Raw genomic sequence first — 18,273 nt, 5'->3', positions numbered from 1 at the left:
GTTCAGAGAGAAAAATCAAACTCCCACCTCAACCCCCGCATCAAAAAGACAGCATCCCGATCATCAAACCCCCAAAATCCACCCCCCCACACAAAAGGGAACAATATCGTCGACAGCCCCCCCCCCAAAAAAAAAACCCTACCCCGCACAACCGCGGAGGAGCTGGTGTCACCAGTGTAGAGGCGGCCGCATCGGGAGCAGCGGAAACAATGGGCGACCCTGGAAGATTCACAGGTGAAGTGTCGCCTCACCTGGAAGGATGTTTGGACAACGGAGAGAGTTCGACCGTCCGGCCCTTTCACTGTGACACCCCGAACTCCACATCAAATCCGTCCAAACGAATCTGGGTGAACTTTAATGAGCAATAAATATAATTCCTCTCAGCGATCAGCTGTCTGAGTGATTCCCTGACTCTGAGAGGCAGGGGTATCTATGGTCCACACTGTCAGGGTGTTGAGTTTACCAGGAGACAAAGACTGCAGGGACGGGAGGTTTTCTGTTGACTAATACACTGTGTGTGGACCCCGCTGGCAATTCTGGTGCTGTGACCCGAATCGAGACAAACACCACGCTGCCCACTCCACCAACAACACGGCACAGCCGGACACATAACAGGGGACTTTACATCCCACAACACTGGATTCAGTGATGAAACCCGTGATTAATGTTGTTGTCCCACCGAAAAATCCATTAAAGTGCTTTTAAATACCAGCGCTCCCCCACAGGTGACGTAACACAACTCCCCCCCTCACTCGCCTGACGTCACACATGGGCTCCCCACACCGGGATCTGCCCTGACGGGCGCGGTGTCTTACGTCACCCACGTGCTGCTGTACTCGAGCTCTATCGGTTTAACGGCTGGGCTAATAATTAAGTGTTTATAAACATAGACTGATTTAACTGAAACCTGCACATTTCCTGTGTGGGTCTGAATTGTGTGTCGGGATGGGATGGGAATCGAAATTATAACCCTGAGAACTCTGTGACCTGGGGGTGGCTGAAAAGGGATCGGGGAAGATATGGAGGGAAAAACTAAATACGTGTCTGGTGTAAATATGGAAAAAATATAGGGAAATAATGAAATAATTTGGGAAATGCGGCGGTGGGTCGGGCAATATGTGAAGGGGGAGGAACAGTCACCGAGTCACGTGATCCTGTTTTACAGCGGATCGTCAGCATTTTCCGAGGCTCCGCCCAACGCCCGTGACGCAATAAGCACATTGCGCATGCTCACATTCCCGGGAATGTCAGTGTTGTTTTTTCGTTCTTTGTGAAAGCGGGACGGCGGTGAGATCGGGATCGGAGGGGGTTCTCGCCCCCTTGGACGGGGAGCCGGAGGCGGATTATTCTCTGCGGGGCAGCAGCAACAATTTCCCTTCGGTGAGTATTGAAGCCGGTCCCGAGCGGGGAGGTCTGACGTTGGGTGGTGACTTAACTTTCCCGAACTCAAACAAGAGAAAATCTGCAGATCTGGAAATGCGAGCAACGCGCACAAAATGCTGGAGGAACTCAGCAGACCGGGCAGAATCCAGGAAAAGAGTCCAGTCGACATTAGCGGCCGAAACCCTTCGGCAGGACTGGAGAATAAAAGGTGGGGGTGGGGAGGGAAGAGAGAAACACAGGGTGATCGGTGAAACCTGAAGGGGGCGGGGATGTACTTTCCCGAACTGGCGGCCTCGCCTCGCTTCCTTCACAGAATCTGCCGGGGTCGGTCCGGGTTGTGAGACATTCACACCGAACCGTCTGAGATGAGCCGCCGCTCAGCCCCTGTTGTTCTGGTCCTATTAGCAGGATGAAGTAAAACATGTTTCTGTATTGTCACTGACAGAGAAATGTATAATTTGTGTTCCGTGTGTTATCTGAATGTACTTGCCTGTGATGCTGCCACAAGTCAGTGTTTCTCTGTACCTGTACCTTCCCGTACTTGTGCACTTGGCAATAAATTCAACAGGACCTGAGAAATCTCAGTGAAATTTGATTAGTGATGATTATCTTGGCAGCTCGGTAGGTCGAATGTATGCGACAGTACACTGTTAAATGCAAAACCCTGAACAGTGTCGATGATCAGAGGGATCTTAGACTCCAAGTTCATCGCTCCCTGAAAGAGACAGCACAGATTGATCGGGTGGTTAAGAAGGCAAATGGCATGGTTGTCTTTATTAGTTGAAGCATTGAGTTCAAAAGTCGGGAAGTTGTGTTGCAGCTTTATAAAACTCGTTAAACCACATCTGGAGTGTTTCATACAGTTCTGGTCGCTCCCATTCTCGGAAGGATATCGGGGCTTTGGAGTGGGCGCAGAAAAGGTTTACCAGGATATTGCCTGGATTAGAGGGCCTGAGCTTTAACGGAAGGTTGGACAAAATTATGTTGTTTTCTCCGGAGCCGTGCCGGCTGGGGTGAGACTGGATGGACGTTTATAAGATTACCAGAGGATTAGAAGCCATGTCTCAGAAAGGCAGCGTCCATTATCAAGGACCTCCAGCACCCAGGGCATGTGGTTTTCTCAATGTTACCAGCAGGTAAGGAGGTACAGAAGTCTGAAGGCTCACACTCAGTGATTCAGGAACAGTTTCTTCCCCTCTGCCATCCGATTGCTAAATGGATATTGAACCCTTGAACACTACCTAACATTTAAAATATATAGTATTTCTGTTTGTTGCACGATTTTTAATTTATTCACAGAAACATAGAAAACCTACAGCACAATACAAGCCCTTCGGCCCACAAAGTTGTGCCGACATGTCCCTACCTTAGGAATTACTATGGTTACCCATAGCCCTCTATTTTTCTAAGCTAGTATTTCTTTATTTTTCTCCAGTGTCTCCAGGTACCTATCCAAAAGACCATATTCCACCCACCTCCACCACCTTTGCCGGTAGCCAATTCCACACACTCACCACTCCCTGAGTAAAAAAACTTATCTGTAACATTTCCTCTGCAACTACTCCCCAGCACCTTAAACCTGTGCTGTCTTTTCATAACCATTTCAGACCTGGGAAAAAGTCTCTGACTATCCACACGATCAGTGCCTCTCATCATTTTATACACCTCTATCAGGTCACCTCTCATCCTCCGTTGCTCCAAGTAGAAAAGGCCGAGTTTACTCAAACTATTCTAATAAGGCATGCTCCCCAATCCAGGCAACATCTGTGTAAATATCCTCTGCACCATTTCTATGGTTTCCACATGCTTCGTGTAGTGAGGCAACCAGAATTGAGCACAGTGGGGTGTGACCAGCATCACATATAGCTGCAACATTACCTCTCGGCTCCTAAATTCAATCCCACGATTGTTGAAGGTCAATGCATCATATGCCTTCTTAACCACAGAGTCAACCTGCGTAGCAACTTTGAGTGTCCTGTGGACTGGGACCCCAGGATCCCTCTGATCCTCCACACTGCCAAGAGTCTTACCATTAATGTTATATTCTGCCATCATGTTTGACCTAACAAAATGAACCACTTCACACTTATCTTGTTTGAACTCCATCTGCCACTTTTCAGCCCATTTTTGCATCCTATCAATGTCCCACTGAAACCTCTGACAGCCCTCCACACTATCCACAACTCCCCCAACCTTTGTGTCATCAGCAAACTTGCTAACCCATCCCTCCACTTCCTCATCCAGGTCATTTATCAAAATCACAAAGAGTAAGGGTCCCAGATATGCTGTAAATGATTTAATTATTTATTTTTATTATTTTATTTTGGGTTTTTTTCCTTCTATAATATGTATTGCATTGAATTGCTGCTGCACGGTTTTCAAATTTCATGACACACACCGGTGATAATAAACCTGATTCTGATTCTGAGTGGACAGACAATCTATTTTTCCTGGGGGTTGAAATGTCTAATATATTTAAGGTGAGAGGAGATGTAAGCAGCAAGTTTGTTTCTTTACACAGAATAGTGGGTAGCTGGAAAACTCTGCCTGGGGTGGGAGACCCGACTGGTCACGTGATCCTGTTTGCCCCTCCCATTTAACAGCAGATGGGCAGCACCTGTGCATCTGTTTCCGAGGCCCTGCCCTCCAGATGATGTGACACTCACTTCGCGCATGTTCACTGTCTCCGGCCGGGCGGTGTTTTCTTTTCCGCTCAGTGCTGAAGTGCATCACCTGTGGGATCGAGGGAAGGGTCCTCACCTCCTGGGTGGGGGAGCCAGGGGTCGGGATCACTGTCTGCGGGCCGAAGATATCGCGTTCCCATCGGTGAGTATTGAGACCGATCCCAAGCGGGGAGATCCGATGTTGGCCGTGAGCCCCGAACTGAGGACCAATTACTCATTTATCTTCCGATTATCTGGGCTGGTCAAAAATGTGTCGACTTCACTTAATCTGCATTGAACGATCCAAACTTGGAGCCCAGGCTGTCTATTTCCGCAGCGTTGAAATGGGAGACCCACCAACAGGTCACGTGAGGCTGTTTATTGCAGATCTGCCCCGCCCTTCACTTTGTGATGCAAGATGACATGGTGTGTGCTCAGAGTCCCTGGCTGGGTCAGGATGCTTCCTCTATGTTGTGTTGGGGGATCTGACGTTGGTCACTGAGTCCTGTTAACTTCCCCCAACTTGCCTCACTTCCTGAGGCTGCTCACATTTGTCCTGGAGCTTTATGGCTGTTGTGTCTTCTCCCGGACTGGGGTGGATGAGAAAGGAGAACGTTCCAGGTTTTGGGGATCTTTGATTTCACTGCCTGCTTTACCGAGGGACTGGGAAGTCTAGGGGGGAGAGTGGTTTCTGTGATGTGCATGTGGCCGAGTGGTTAAGCAATCTGAAGGTCATGAGTTTGAGCCTCAGGCCAGGCAGTGCGTTGTATCCTTGAGCATGGCACTTAACCACACATTGCTCCTGCACGTTTATAGCCCAGATGGATCAAATCACCTAATCCTGTTCCTGTGTCTTATGTATTACCATGACAGAATGATGGCTCCTTCTTATCCCATATTGTTTTGTGATGTGTGAGGGGCAATAAAAGATTGTTCACTGAGATTATTATATTTGGCTTCAACGTTTAAATTTCAGAGAGTTTTGTTCTTAGTAACATTGAGCAGAAATGTTTGTTTCTCCTTTTCATTGTTATGTGCTTCATTATCTCTCTGGTTAATGTTAGACCTGCGGTGAGAGGTTTATTGGAAGAAAAACCCCAACTAGAAGCAAACCATGGCTAAAGATGTGGGAATAGCAACAAGTGAACTGGCCCGAGGACTGAGAGCATGAACTGGAGAGAACAACTCCGAATCAGCTGACTTGGAGATCCCAGTGAGTCAGTGAGGAGGAAGTTTGGTGAGTCTCATTTACTCAAACACTGGTCCTTTATACATTTCATACCTGTACAATAGTAGGTGGGAAATAGTTGGTGAGACTGAATGTGCCCAGAAGAACCATTTATGCCTCTGTCAGACACAGTTGCAATCACTCCAGGTCTGGTAAAGTGCTTCCAGCAGCCCAGCCCTTTAAAGTCACTCGCATTTTGTGGAAGTCAAATCTGGATAAAGTGGTGGAAATCGGGCAGAATCTCAAGTTGCTGGAGATCTGCACTAAAAACTGAAAATTTTTGAAGTCATCCTGACAAAATGTTATTAACCTGAATTGTAAAGATTGTTCCTCTCCCCACAGCTGTTCCTTACATGCTGAGCAGTTTGGTAATTCCAATTTCTTTTTATTACATTCACTCTGGATTGGTTTATGTTTCCTGAAATGTACCGGTTTTAATGTGGAAGTGGAAATGGCTCACTCTGTGATAGTTGAACAATAAAGTAACCACAACCTTTCCTTGCAAATTACCCTGGTGCCAATTAGTTTGTTATTCCTAGAAATGTGTTCAGTACAGTTGTTGTGAACAAGGTTTACAAGAATAATCTCAGGAATGTTCGGCATTATGTATGAGGAGCATTTGATTGTTTTGGACCTGTGCTCAATGGAGTTCAGAGGGACGGTGAGGGTGGTGGGGGATGTTTGGTTAAGTAAACCTACCAAATGCTGAAAAGCCTGGGTACAGTGGACATGGAGAGGATGTTTCCATTAGACTGTGATCTAACAGCACAGTCTCGGAATAAAGAAGCTTCCCTTTAAAACTGAGTGGAGAAAAAAAGTTGGCCAGAAGATGTCTGATCTGTGGAATTTGTTGCCACAGAGGTTGGATGAAGCTGCCATTTGGGTATATTTATGACAGAGATTAACATATTGATGATTGCTGAGTAGCTCAGGGTTACAGGAGGAAGGCAGGAATATGGTGTTGGAATGAAAATCAGCTGTGGTTAAATGGTGGGGTGGACCAGATGGATCGAATCACCTAATTCTGTTCCTGACTGAATGATGGCTCCTCCTTATCCCATATTGACAATAGTGACAATAAAAAAATGTTTACTGAGATCATTATATCAGCCTTCAACATTTTGTTTTTAGTAACATTAACCAGAAATGTTTGGTTCTCCTTTTTATTGTTATTGTACTTCATTGTCTCCCTGGTTAAAGTTAGACCTGCGGTGAGAGGTTTATAAAAAAGAAAAACCCCAACTAGAAGCAAACCACGGCTGAAGATGAGGGAACAGCAACAAGTGAACCAGCCTGAGGACTGAGAGCTTTAACTGGAGAGAACAGCTCTGCCTCAAGAGACTCAGAGATTCCATTGACTCAGTCAGGAGAAAGTTTGGTGAGTCTCATTTACTCAAACACTGCTCCTTTAGACATTACATACCTGTATAAGGGAAGGTGGGAAATAGTTGGAGTGAGACTGAATGTGCCCAGAACAACCAGTTACGCCTCTGTCAGACCCAGTTGCAATCACTCCAGGTCTGGTAATGAGCTTCCAGCAGCACAGCCCTTTAAAACCACTCCTATTCTGTGGAAGTCGAATCCGGATAAATTCACTCACAGACCGTACGGTACAAACTCTTTATTCCAAGCACCCGGGGCTTACTTAGTTAATCCCTCAAACAGGAACAGTCTGTGACTGTTCCCACCCAATCCACTAACTGACTAACAATTCCCCTTACACCACAGATATATCCATCCAGATACCCCCACACAAGACAGGCTGGAGCCAAAGATATTTACTACATGACAGGCTGGAGCCCCTAAAGACAAACTACAAAATAGTTTACAAATGGTTTACACACACAGAACAGACTGAAGCTGTCCTATCTCTACATGTGAATGCGCAAGGAGATAAGCATCTTGAAACCCTAGCTAGCTACCCGCAAGAAGAAACATGGCTCAGCACATCGGTTGATCATCAGCAGTTTCTTTCAGAAAAACAGGCTGCTATTGTTTAACGAAGTGTTAGCCATTTTACAGACTTCATCCTTCCCTCCGTTTGATCATTACATTATCAACAATGCAGTAACTTTTTACAGAGAAAGCAACTGACGACAGCATTGACTTATCAGTTGGTAAAGACAGTGTATAACAGTAATTGTAACAGAGATGTGTACAACTATTAGGACATAATGCAGTATCATGCCCCACATATTACCAAACAGGCCTTCAAAGATCACCATTTCGACCCTTCAGTGAACCCGTGTAAATCCTGCCCTACTTTCTTGATGCTGTCAATCTCCTTTGCAGTGTGCTTGGAGAGGGGTGTAATGTTAGTAGATTCCTCAGGGATATAGGTGCAGCATTCTGTGTCAATAACAGCACAGGTTCCCTCTTTCTCAGCTGGGATAAACTCTAAAGCTGTACGATTCTATATGACTGTTTGCCAGATTGCAATCATTTCAGTGGATATTTCTGTTACTTGGGCCTGTGTTTCTGTCAGGGCCCCTGCAGTATTGTGGCCAGCTCCTCAAGTGCTGTATCCAAATTGATTATCTCTCGTGAATTCCTGGCTACTCCATAGGAGAGAAAAGTAATCATCCAAAATCAATCAGTCTCAGTTGTTCCTCTCGGCTGCTGGGCACCTGCAAGTATGGCCAGGATGCATGTTTCCCAGTATAGGAAGTTCAGTTTGATGGGGGCCTGAGACACCATCCCTCAAAACACTGACAGCCACAGTCATCTCTGACTGGACCACAGGTCCTCATCTCACTTCCCCGGATGTTATTTGAGAAAGCCCAGGCTGAGAGTTCCTCACTCTGATTGAGCAGGATTACTGACATTGGAACCATAGATTTACCATGCTGTGGTATTTCAGCACAAACCCAGCAGGCCCCTAGTTCTACCTGTTTGGTATAGGTATGACAGAAAGACGGAAATGTGTTAACATGGGGGCCCCCGGATGCTGGGGTGAGCCCTCTCAAAGACATAAACAAGAACACCACTAACAACCAATACATTTTCCATTAGTCTGAGAGAGACCTTCTACTCAGTTCCTTCAGTAACATGTTTAGCGCCTAATGATATATCTACCGAGATTGCCCCTTCACTTTCACAGCTGTGGGGGTGGTCGGTAACACCTGATATGGTCCTCTCCACCGAGGTCCAAGATTCCCTTAATCCCAGTTCTTCATCAGGAAAAAAAATCCCAGGTTCCATGGTGCGGAGTAGTTCTCTTCCTTGTCAGCCTGTCATACCTGCGAATGTATGCTTGGAAAATCTTGGTTAGTTGGCATATATATTTCCCCATGTCTTCCCCTCGCGTATGAATATCCAATTTTGCTGGTAGACTTTCTGAGAGCAATGATACACAAGGTCTTAGTCCCCAGGGTGTCCTCATGGGCCGTCCATAAATGATTTCAGCTGGTCACAACCCTGTTTTCCCCTGTGGGGTAACCCTCATGTGGAACTGGGTAACGGAAGGACCTTCAACCAAGTGAGTCCAGTCTCCACTGTTAGTCTGGCCAGTTTACTCTTCAGAGTGCCATTGGCTCTCTCCACTGTGCCAGCGGCCCGAGGGTGGTGTACACAGTGGAATTGTTGCTTGATAGCTAGTTCATTACGTACGCCTTTGTTTACTTTCATCACAAAGTGTGGGTCATTGTCAGAGCTCAGCATCTCTGGCAGGCCATACCTGGGAATTATTTCCCGTAAAAATACCTTCACAACAGTCATAACAGTATTATTGGTAGTTGGAACAGCTTCAACCCATCTACTAAACACATCTATAATATCTAAGCAGTATCTATAGCAATGTACTCTAGGCAATTCAATAAAATCAACTTGTAGACACAAAAATGTCCACCTGGCAAGGGAGTCATACCTGATGTGCAGGGTACAGGTTACCAACCATTCCCTCCTTTCCCAGGTGTGTACAATTATGTATCTAATCGACCAATATTGGTAAAAACTCTGTAGGAACACAAATCTGTCCCACTGGGGAGATCCAAAAAGCTAGGTCGGGGTCTTTGGCACCCCATCTGGGACCACAGTTTTCACTCCTCCTCAGAGGTGTCCCCCTGAGAAGAACAAAACTTGAGGTAGCTGTAGAGTGGTGAGTAAGTTGTTTACAAAGGTGGCATTACTAATGGGGTGGCCAGAGGAAGTCAGGAATCCCCATGTTCCCAGAGAACCCCATAGTCATGTACAATTCCAAATGCATAACGGGAGTCTGTGTAAATGTTCCCACTTTAGTCTGTTGCTGGGATACAGGCACGAGTCAGAACAAACAGCTCAGCCTTCTGGGCGGAGACAGCTGCTTCAAAAGAGGCCTGCTCAATTACTTCACTGTCCGTCACTATCGCATCCTTTTCCTGCTGGATCCACAAAAGAGCTTCCATCCTCAGAAAACGTTGCCTCGGGATTGAGGGGATATTGTTAAATGGATGGGAGAGTCTGACCTTCTTTTGTGGTGATCCAGACAGGGGGCAGTTGGTGCGACAGACTTCTTGGCCTGAAATTGCACAGAGATGGGGTACAGCATCTTGGGATCGGTCAATATTAAAAGGTTGTCTTACCAGATATCCCGTCTTCACCTCAGACTCCCTCCCGTATTGGACTAGACCCAAGGCCATGTCTTGCCAGTCTCCCTCGGTGCTGGAGACTTGTTTCGTTAGGGTGTATGCCAGGAACCCTGGGCTCTTTGGCTTGAACCCAGTGCAAACCCTAATGGTGGTATGGGGAACTACCAGTTCTGTCTGTCACCAAAGGAAATCTGGAAATTCGGCCAGTAATGCAATACCGTCTCATCCTTTAACCTGTCTAATCACCGTGACTGGGAACTTCTGTCCGTCGAGGGGTGCATAATATTGGCTTTCCTCTGTGGCGCACCCTGTAGGGTCAAAGCACAGAGTCACTTGAGGGTCGGCTGCTGGCAGAAGGAGTGGAGTCCAAATTAAGTGCTCTCCACTTGGGGGTCGGAAACTGGGGAAGCTGCCGGTTGTTCACCTGTCAAGGGTGACAGCATTGTCTGTGCAAAGAATCTCGATTTCCAACAGACAGAGCAAGTCTCTCCATGCTAGATTACACCCCCTGTCTGGTGGTGACTGTAAATGAAACCTCACACTGGCTCCCCTGGAAATCCACCTGCAGTGGCTGGGTACGTGAATACGTACGTTCCATGCCTTCGAACCCTGACAGAGTGATTATAACGTCTGATAGCTGGAATCCCTTTTCCGATACTATTTCCTGATCGAGAGTGGTTGTGGTTGCCCTCATATCAATCATAAATGGAACTGGATTTCCAGCAACTTGCAATATTACATTGGGCTCTTCCTGAGGGTTGGCACACATGGTTGGAATCATCTTCTTGTCAATTTCTAAACGGGTAGTTGCCCCCACCTGTCCCTTGGTAGGTTTTTGCTCCCATTTCTGTTCCTCAGATATAGCCCGCTCGCGTCCTTCTTCCCGCTGAGCATATTCAGCTTTAATATTATTTCCCATCGGGGTTGATCGGGATTCGAAAGTTGGGTCCAAATGATATGTCAAAGCTCGTCGCATTCGATTTCGATCATTGTCAGGACAATCCATATTATTTGTTTTAATCATGTTGGCTAACTTAGTTGGTAAGCATTGGAGCAGTAGGGCATTGAACTGGGGGGACAGATTCCCATCATTAAAGGCTTGGTCTCCTGTGAAGGTGCCGTAGCAGGCCACAAATCGCTCTCAACAGTCTGGTCCCAATTCCCCAGGCTTAGGTTTGCATTCAGGTACTTTAGTGATGTTTACAGGTTGCTGGAGAGCCCTTTCCAAGGCTTGAATAATCTGGTCTGTCTGTTCATTCTCATTATGGTTTCTCGCCTGTAACTCCTGATAGGTTTCGTATCTCAATTCTGCCTTCCATTTCCATCCCTCAGCAGCTGAGAGAATCATGCAGCAGAGACCGAATAAATCTTGAGGAGTCACATTAAACATTTGTGTAGTACTGTGGACACACTGAGCAAACTGTGCTGGTTTTTCTTTTCTCTCTGGGGCCTGATTCATGATCACTATCATTTCTTGAGGCTTCCAGGGTGCATACACAGGAATCACTGAGGGCTGTCCCTCCTGCTAGTCCTAGGGGGAGCATTTGCTACTGCTGTTCAGGAGGATTTAAGCTAATGTGGCAGGGGGATAGGAACAAGTGCAGAGAGACAGAGGGGTGTAAAATGAGAGTAGAAGCAAAATGTCGTAAGGTGAAAAGTAAAAGTGGCAGGCAGTCAAATCCAGGGACAAAAATCAAAAAGGGCCACTTTTCAACATAATTGTATAAGGGCTAAGAGTGTTGTAAAAACAAGCCTGAAGGTTTTGTGTGTCAATGCAAGGAGCATTCGTAATAAGGTGGATGAATTGAATGTGCAGATAGTTATTAATGAATATGATATAGTTGGGATCACAGAGACATGGCTCCAGGGTGACCAAGGATGGGAGCTCAACATCCAGGGATATTCAATATTCAGGAGGGATAGACAGGAAAGAAAAGGAGGTGGGATAGCGTTGCTGATTAGAGAAGAGATTAACGCAATAGAAAGGAAGGATTAGCCTGGAGGATGTGGAATCGATATGGGTAGAGCTGTGTAACACTAAGGGGCATAAAACACTGGTGGAATTTGTGTACAGGCCACCTAACAGTAGTAGTGAAGTTGGGGATGGCATTAAACAGGAAATTAGAAATGCGTGCAAAAAAGGAACAGCAGTTATAATGGGTGACTTCAATATACATATAGATTGGGTGAATCAAATTGGTAAGGGTGCTGAGGAAGAGGATTTCTGAGAACGTGTGCGGGATGGTTTTCTGAACCAACATGTCGAGGAACCAACTAGAGAGCAGGCCATTCTAGACTGGGTATTGAGCAATGAGGAAGGGTTAATTAGCAATCTTGTCATGCGAGGCCCCTTGTGTAAGAGTGACCATAATATGGTGGAATTCTTCATTAAGATGGAGAGTGACATAGTTAATTCAGAAACAAAGGTTCTGAACTTAAAGAAGGGTAACTTTGAAGGTATGAGACGTGAATTAGCTAAGCTAGACTGGCAAATGATACTTAAAGGGTTAATGGTGGATATGCAATGACAAGCATTTAAAGATTGCATGGATGAACTACAACAAGTGTTCATCCCAATTTGGCAAAAGAATAAACCAGGGAAGGTAGTGCACCCGTGGCTGACAAGGGAAATTAGGGATAGTAAATTAGCCAGAAAAAGTGGCATAACTGAGAACTGGGAGAAATTCAGAGTCCAGCAGAGGAGGTCAAAGGGCCTAATTAGGAAAGGGAAAAAAGATTATAAAAGAAAGCTGGCAGAGAACATAAAAACTGACTGTAAATCTTTTATAGATATGTGAAAAGAAAAAGATTGGTTAAGACAAATGTAGGTCGCTTACAGTCGGAAACAGGTGAATTTATCATGGGGGACAAGGATATGGCAGACCAAGTGAATAACAAACTTTGGTTCTGTCTTCACTAAGGAGGACATAAATAATCTTCTGGAAATAGTAGGGGACTGAGATGGAGGAACTGAGGGAAATACATGTTAGTAGGGAAGTGGTGTTAGGTAAATTGAAGGGATTAAAGGCAGATAAATCCCCAGGGCAAGATGGTCTTCATCCCAGAGTGCTTAAGGAAGTAGCTCAAGAAATAGTGGATGCATTACTGATAATTTTTCAAAACTCCTTAGATTCTGGATTAGTTCCTGAGGATTGGAAGGTGGCTAATGTGACCCCACTTTTTAAAAAAGGAGGGAGAGAGAAACCGGGGAATTATAGATGGGTTAGCCTGACATTGGCTGTGGGGAACGTGCTAGAGTCGGTTATCAAAGATGTGATAATAGCACATTTGGAAAGAGGTCAAATCATCCGACAAAATCAGCGTGGATTTGTGAAAGGAAAATCATGTCTGATGAATCTTAATAGAATTTTTTGAAGATGTAACTAGTGGAGTGGATGGGGAAAACCAGTAGATGTGGTATATTTGGATTTTCAAAAGGCTTTTGACAAGGTCCCACACAGGAGATTAGTGTGCTAACTTGAGCACACGGTATTGGGGGTATGGTATTGATGTGGATAGAGAATTGGTTGGCAAACAGGAAGCAAAGAGTGGGAATAAACAGGATCTTTTCAGATTGGCAAGCAGTCAGCAGTGGGGTACTGCAAGGATCAGTGCTGGGACCCCAGTTGTTTACAATATATATTAATGATTTAGACCAGGCAATTAAATGCAGGATCTCCAAGATTGTGGATGACACGAAGCTGGGCGGCAGTGTTAGCTGTGAGGAGGATGCTAAGAGGATCCAGGGTGACTTGGCTAGGTTAGGTGAGTGGGCAAATTCAAGGCAGATGCAATTTAATGTGGATAAATGTGACGTTATTCACTTTGGCCTACTCCTGCATCTATTTTTTATGTTTCTATGTGTGGAATATTAAAATCTCCCACAATCACAACCTTGTGCTTACTACAAGTATCTGCTATCTCCTTACAAATTTGCTCCTCCAATTCTCGCTCCCGATTAGGTGGTCTATGATACCACTCTATAAGTGTCACTACACCTTTCCCATTCCTCAATTCCACCAAAAAAGGCTCCCTAGACGAGCCCTGTAATCTATCCTGTCAAAGCACTGCTGTAATATTTTCTCAGACAAGCAATGCAACTCCTGCCCCTCCAATTCTATCACACCTGAAGCAACGAAATCCAGGAATATTTAGTTGCCAATCACACCCCTCCTGCTACCATGTTTCTCTAATAAATACAACATCATATTTCCAGTTATCAATCCATGCTCTAAGCTCATCTACATTATCTACCTTTCTTACAATGCTCCTAGCATTAAGATAGATGCATTTAAGAAACTCTCCACCTCTTCCTCTCTGTTTATCCCTAACTGTGCAAACAACTTTATTATCTTTTTTTTCCTTCTTTTTTTCCATCTTCGGTCTGAGCGCTCCTACATCAGGGAGGAAGTTCAAATCAGCTCCGTGTTAAATGTTTAACCATCACGGTGACTGAAGGCAGCTGCAGGTTTATGAGGGACTGTTACTGTCAGATTCTGCAGTTCTTGTGGCTGCTCATCGCACCCGGGACTGAACCCTGGTCACTGAGCATTGGAGGAGTCTGTTCTACCGATGTTCGCCTTAAACTAGACTGGTGTTTAATATTGTGGATCTGTGAAAGATAAATCAGTTCTTTGTCAAATCCCGTGTCTCAGGTACTTACTGTCTCTACCACACTCACAATGTACACAAGAAACGCCACTCGGCCCATCTTGTCCCTGCCCATGTTTCTGTTCCATATCAGTATATGAAAATCTATCCCTGCCGTTCCCGTCTCACTCTCCCTGAGATGACAGGTTGCAACTAGTCACCTCTCCATGGGATAGGAGATTTCCCGTAAATTTCATAGAAACATAGAAATCTACAACACATTACAGATGCTTTGGCCCACATTGCTGTGCCGACCATGTAACTTACTCTAGAAACTGCTTAGAATTACCCTACCACATAGCCACCTATTTTCCTAAGCTCCATGTACCTATCTGAGAGTCTCTTAAAAGACCCTATTGTATCCGGCTCTGTCACTGTTGCTGTCAGTGCATTCCACACACACACCACTCTTTGCTTATAAAAACTTATGAATGACACCTCCCCTGTACCTACTTCCCCCTTGTGTTAGCCATTTCAGCCCTGGGCTGAAATTAATACACCTGCATGATTTTCTCCAGGGTGAATAAGACGATGAGCTCTCTGTGGTTTTGACGTTCTCTCTCTCTCTCTCGATCTCTCTCAGTAAAAGAACCTGCGGTCTCGCAATTCAATGCACCTCTTAAGCCTGACAGCAGACTAGCGAGTGAATCTTCGATGGTGCAGAGTCAGAAACCGAAGTGTTGCCAGCCTGAGTCAGGGGCTCCAGAGAGAGATGGGGTTCAGAGGAGGAGGACGAATAAGACCAGCACGATGTGGTTAAAAGTGAAAGATTAGAAGTATTTGGAAACTGGTTGATCAAAAAAAAAGGTGGTTAATTAAAAAAGGAGGAATTCAGCATTAGTACTCTTTTCCATAGATGCTGCCTTACCTGCTGAGTTCCTCCAGCATTTTGTGCCTGTTGCTTGTTCTACCTCCTCTTGTTCTGGACATTTTTACCCGTGAGAACATGTTTTGTCCCATTTTCTCTGGGTACTTAATGATGGCAAATACCTTTGTCCTGGGCAGCAAGTCGCTTTCACATCCCAAATGTGCCAGGCTCCAATGAGACAGACTACTGCCCTTCCCTTCATATTCATTGGCATTACCATCACTGAGTTCACCACTGTCAGTCATTGGGGGAGGCTTCAGGGGAATACAGAAACTGGTGATACTTGTGTGTATTCTGGTGTTGCAAAAGTTGCTGGAGAATTTGCAAGTGGGAAGAAGTGGAGTGATATTTGGAAACCTGACTTTTTAAAGTGTAATTTAGCAAGCAAACCACATATAGACAATATGCAAAAGCTTTGGTGAGAAAATCCTTCATTACCCATTACAGGCCTGCTACATAGGTTGTGTGAGAGTGCAGATGAACTCGATCAAACCCAGAGGAGATCAAAGTTCCTATCGACCGCGATTTGCCAGCTGTGAAAATGAATATATCTCTATATATAATTCACTGTGCACATGTTGTCACTGGGTAAAAATGCACAGTACAAGATTCATGTGCACACTGGTTATTACAAACTAGAGGGAATATTGGAGGGAAGGAGGGGAGACCAGTGTCCCTGATGCCCTCACCTACAAGATGTGCATCCAGCTTCAGCTTGTAACCCTGCACTTTAAGGTGTTGGATCTTGAAATGGGTGAATTCCAGATCATCCAGCAGTAGGAGGGGGTGAAAGATATGACATGAAGAGAGGTGAGTTACACCCAAGGTGCAGGACAAAGGAAACTGGGTGAGAGTCAGGAAGGAGAATGAGGTTAAATAGCCATCGCAGAGTACTCCAATGGCCATGCCCGGACAACAACAAGTGGAACACTTTAGAAACTGTTGGGGAGAGGAAAGTCAAAGGGCTGATAAGTGGATTTGTTAGTTAGGGGAACAGAACAAGAAGCAACTAATATCTTAGTGGTAAGGCTTACTAGAGGTAGTGGGGGTTGGGGCTGATATGGTTAAAGTAAGTTGTAGGGGGAATGGGAGCCAGAAAGACAGAACAGATAGTGGAGATGGTGAATTGAATTGACTTTATTATGCACATCCTTCATATGGATGAGGAGTAGAAATATTTACGTTACATTACTGTCTAAATGTGCAATGTGTAATTGAAATTGATTTATAATAATTAGTTTGTATATAGGACAGTCAAGAAAGCATAGAGATCAATTAATCAGTCTGATGGCCTGGTGGAAGGTGATGTCCCGGAACCTGTTGGTCCTTTTGCTGTGGTACCGTTTCCTGGATTGTAGCGGCAGGAACAGTTTGTGGTTGTGGTGTATTTGGTTCCCAATATCCTTTGGGCCCTTTTTATAAAAAATCCATACCCCTACCATCCAGGCTCACATCCAAACTTCTTTTAAACGGTGAAACTGAGCTCATATTCACCACTTGTTCTGGCATCTCATTCCACACTCTCACAACCATTTCAGTAAAGAGCTTTTCCACATGTTCCCATTAAATTTTCACCTTCCCCACTTACCCCTGACCTCTGGTTGTCATCCCACCCACCCTCAGTGGAAAAAGCTGCTTGCATTTATTTACCCAATCTTCTCCCTCATCATTTTGTATACGTCCAACAAATCCTCAAAGCAATGTATAATTTCCGTGTTTATGTTTAGAACTTTGTTAGGTGTATAAGATGATGAGGAGTATTGATCGTGTGGATAGCCAGAGGATTTTTCCCAGGGCTGAAATGTCTAACACGAGGGAGCAGACTTTTCAGGTGCTTGGAAATAGATACCAAGGGGATGTCGGGGTAAGTTTTCTACACAGAGACTGGTGGGTGCATGGAATGCACTGCCGGCTTTTTCGGTGAGAGTGTTTCAGTTACTGTGGGGCCAGGCAGCTCAGTGGGAACAGGGAATAATACCAATGGAGAGAGTCAAACTGAGCCAAGTCACAAATTGACGATGGCAGAAATGCCCCATTCTTAGAGAGACAGGAAGAACATCAGACAGTTTGATGATCATTCCAGATATGGTGATATGGACTTTGTGATATGGTGCAACTCAAACTACCTGCGTCTCAATATCACCAAGACCAAGGAGATGGTGGTGGACTTTAGGAGATCTAGGCCTCATATGCAGCCAGTGATCATTAATGGAGAATGTGTGGAGCAGGTTAAGACCTACAAGTATCTGGGAGTACAGTTAGACGAGAAGCTAGACTGGACTGCCAACACAGATGCCTTGTGCAGGAAGGCACAGAGTCGACTGTACTTCCTTAGAAGGTTGGCGTCATTCAATGTCTGTAGTGAGATGCTGAAGATGTTCTATAGGTCAGTTGTGGAGAGCGCCCTCTTCTTTGTGGTGGCGTGTTGGGGAGGCAGCATTAAGAAGAGGGACGCCTCACGTCTTAATAAGCTGCTAAGGAAGGCGGGCTCTGTCGTGGGCAAAGTACTGGATAGTTTAACATCGGTAGCTGAGCGAAGGGCGCTGAGTAGGCTACGGTCAATTATGGAAAACCCTGAACATCCTCTACATAGCACCATCCAGAGACAGAGAAGCAGTTTCAGCGACAGGTTGCTATCGATGCAATGCTCCTCAGACAGGATGAAGAGGTCAATACTCCCAAATGCCATTAGGCTTTACAATTCAACCGCCAGGACTTAAGAACTTTTTAAAAGCTATTATTAATGCTTTTTGAGAGAGTGATTTAGATGCATATCATATTTTTACTGAGTTAAGTATTGTATGTAATTAGTTTTGCTACAACAAGTGTATGGGGCATTGGAAAAAAATGTTGAATTTCCCCATGGGGATGAATAAAGTATCCATCCATCCATCCATCCATCCATCCATCCATCCA

General features: G+C 45.2%; 1 protein-coding gene across 2 annotated transcripts in view; it reads left to right on the top strand.

Moving 5' to 3' along the window:
* The first annotated feature begins 1,235 nt into the window (after positions 1-1,235).
* LOC140723079 (uncharacterized) overlaps positions 1,236-18,273 on the top strand; it is a 561,502-nt gene continuing 544,464 nt past the window's right edge. For both annotated transcript variants that reach the window (XR_012097797.1, XM_073037698.1), the window contains exons 1-3: positions 1,236-1,380; positions 5,111-5,283; positions 6,475-6,652. The gene's annotated coding sequence lies outside the window, so the exon portion shown is untranslated. The remainder of the gene's footprint in view (positions 1,381-5,110; positions 5,284-6,474; positions 6,653-18,273) is intronic.

This window comes from Hemitrygon akajei, unplaced genomic scaffold, assembly GCF_048418815.1.
Source record: "Hemitrygon akajei unplaced genomic scaffold, sHemAka1.3 Scf000100, whole genome shotgun sequence".
Lineage (NCBI taxonomy): Eukaryota > Metazoa > Chordata > Chondrichthyes > Myliobatiformes > Dasyatidae > Hemitrygon > Hemitrygon akajei.
Note: the sequence above shows the minus strand (reverse complement) of the source record. Positions and strands in the feature narration are given on the sequence as shown.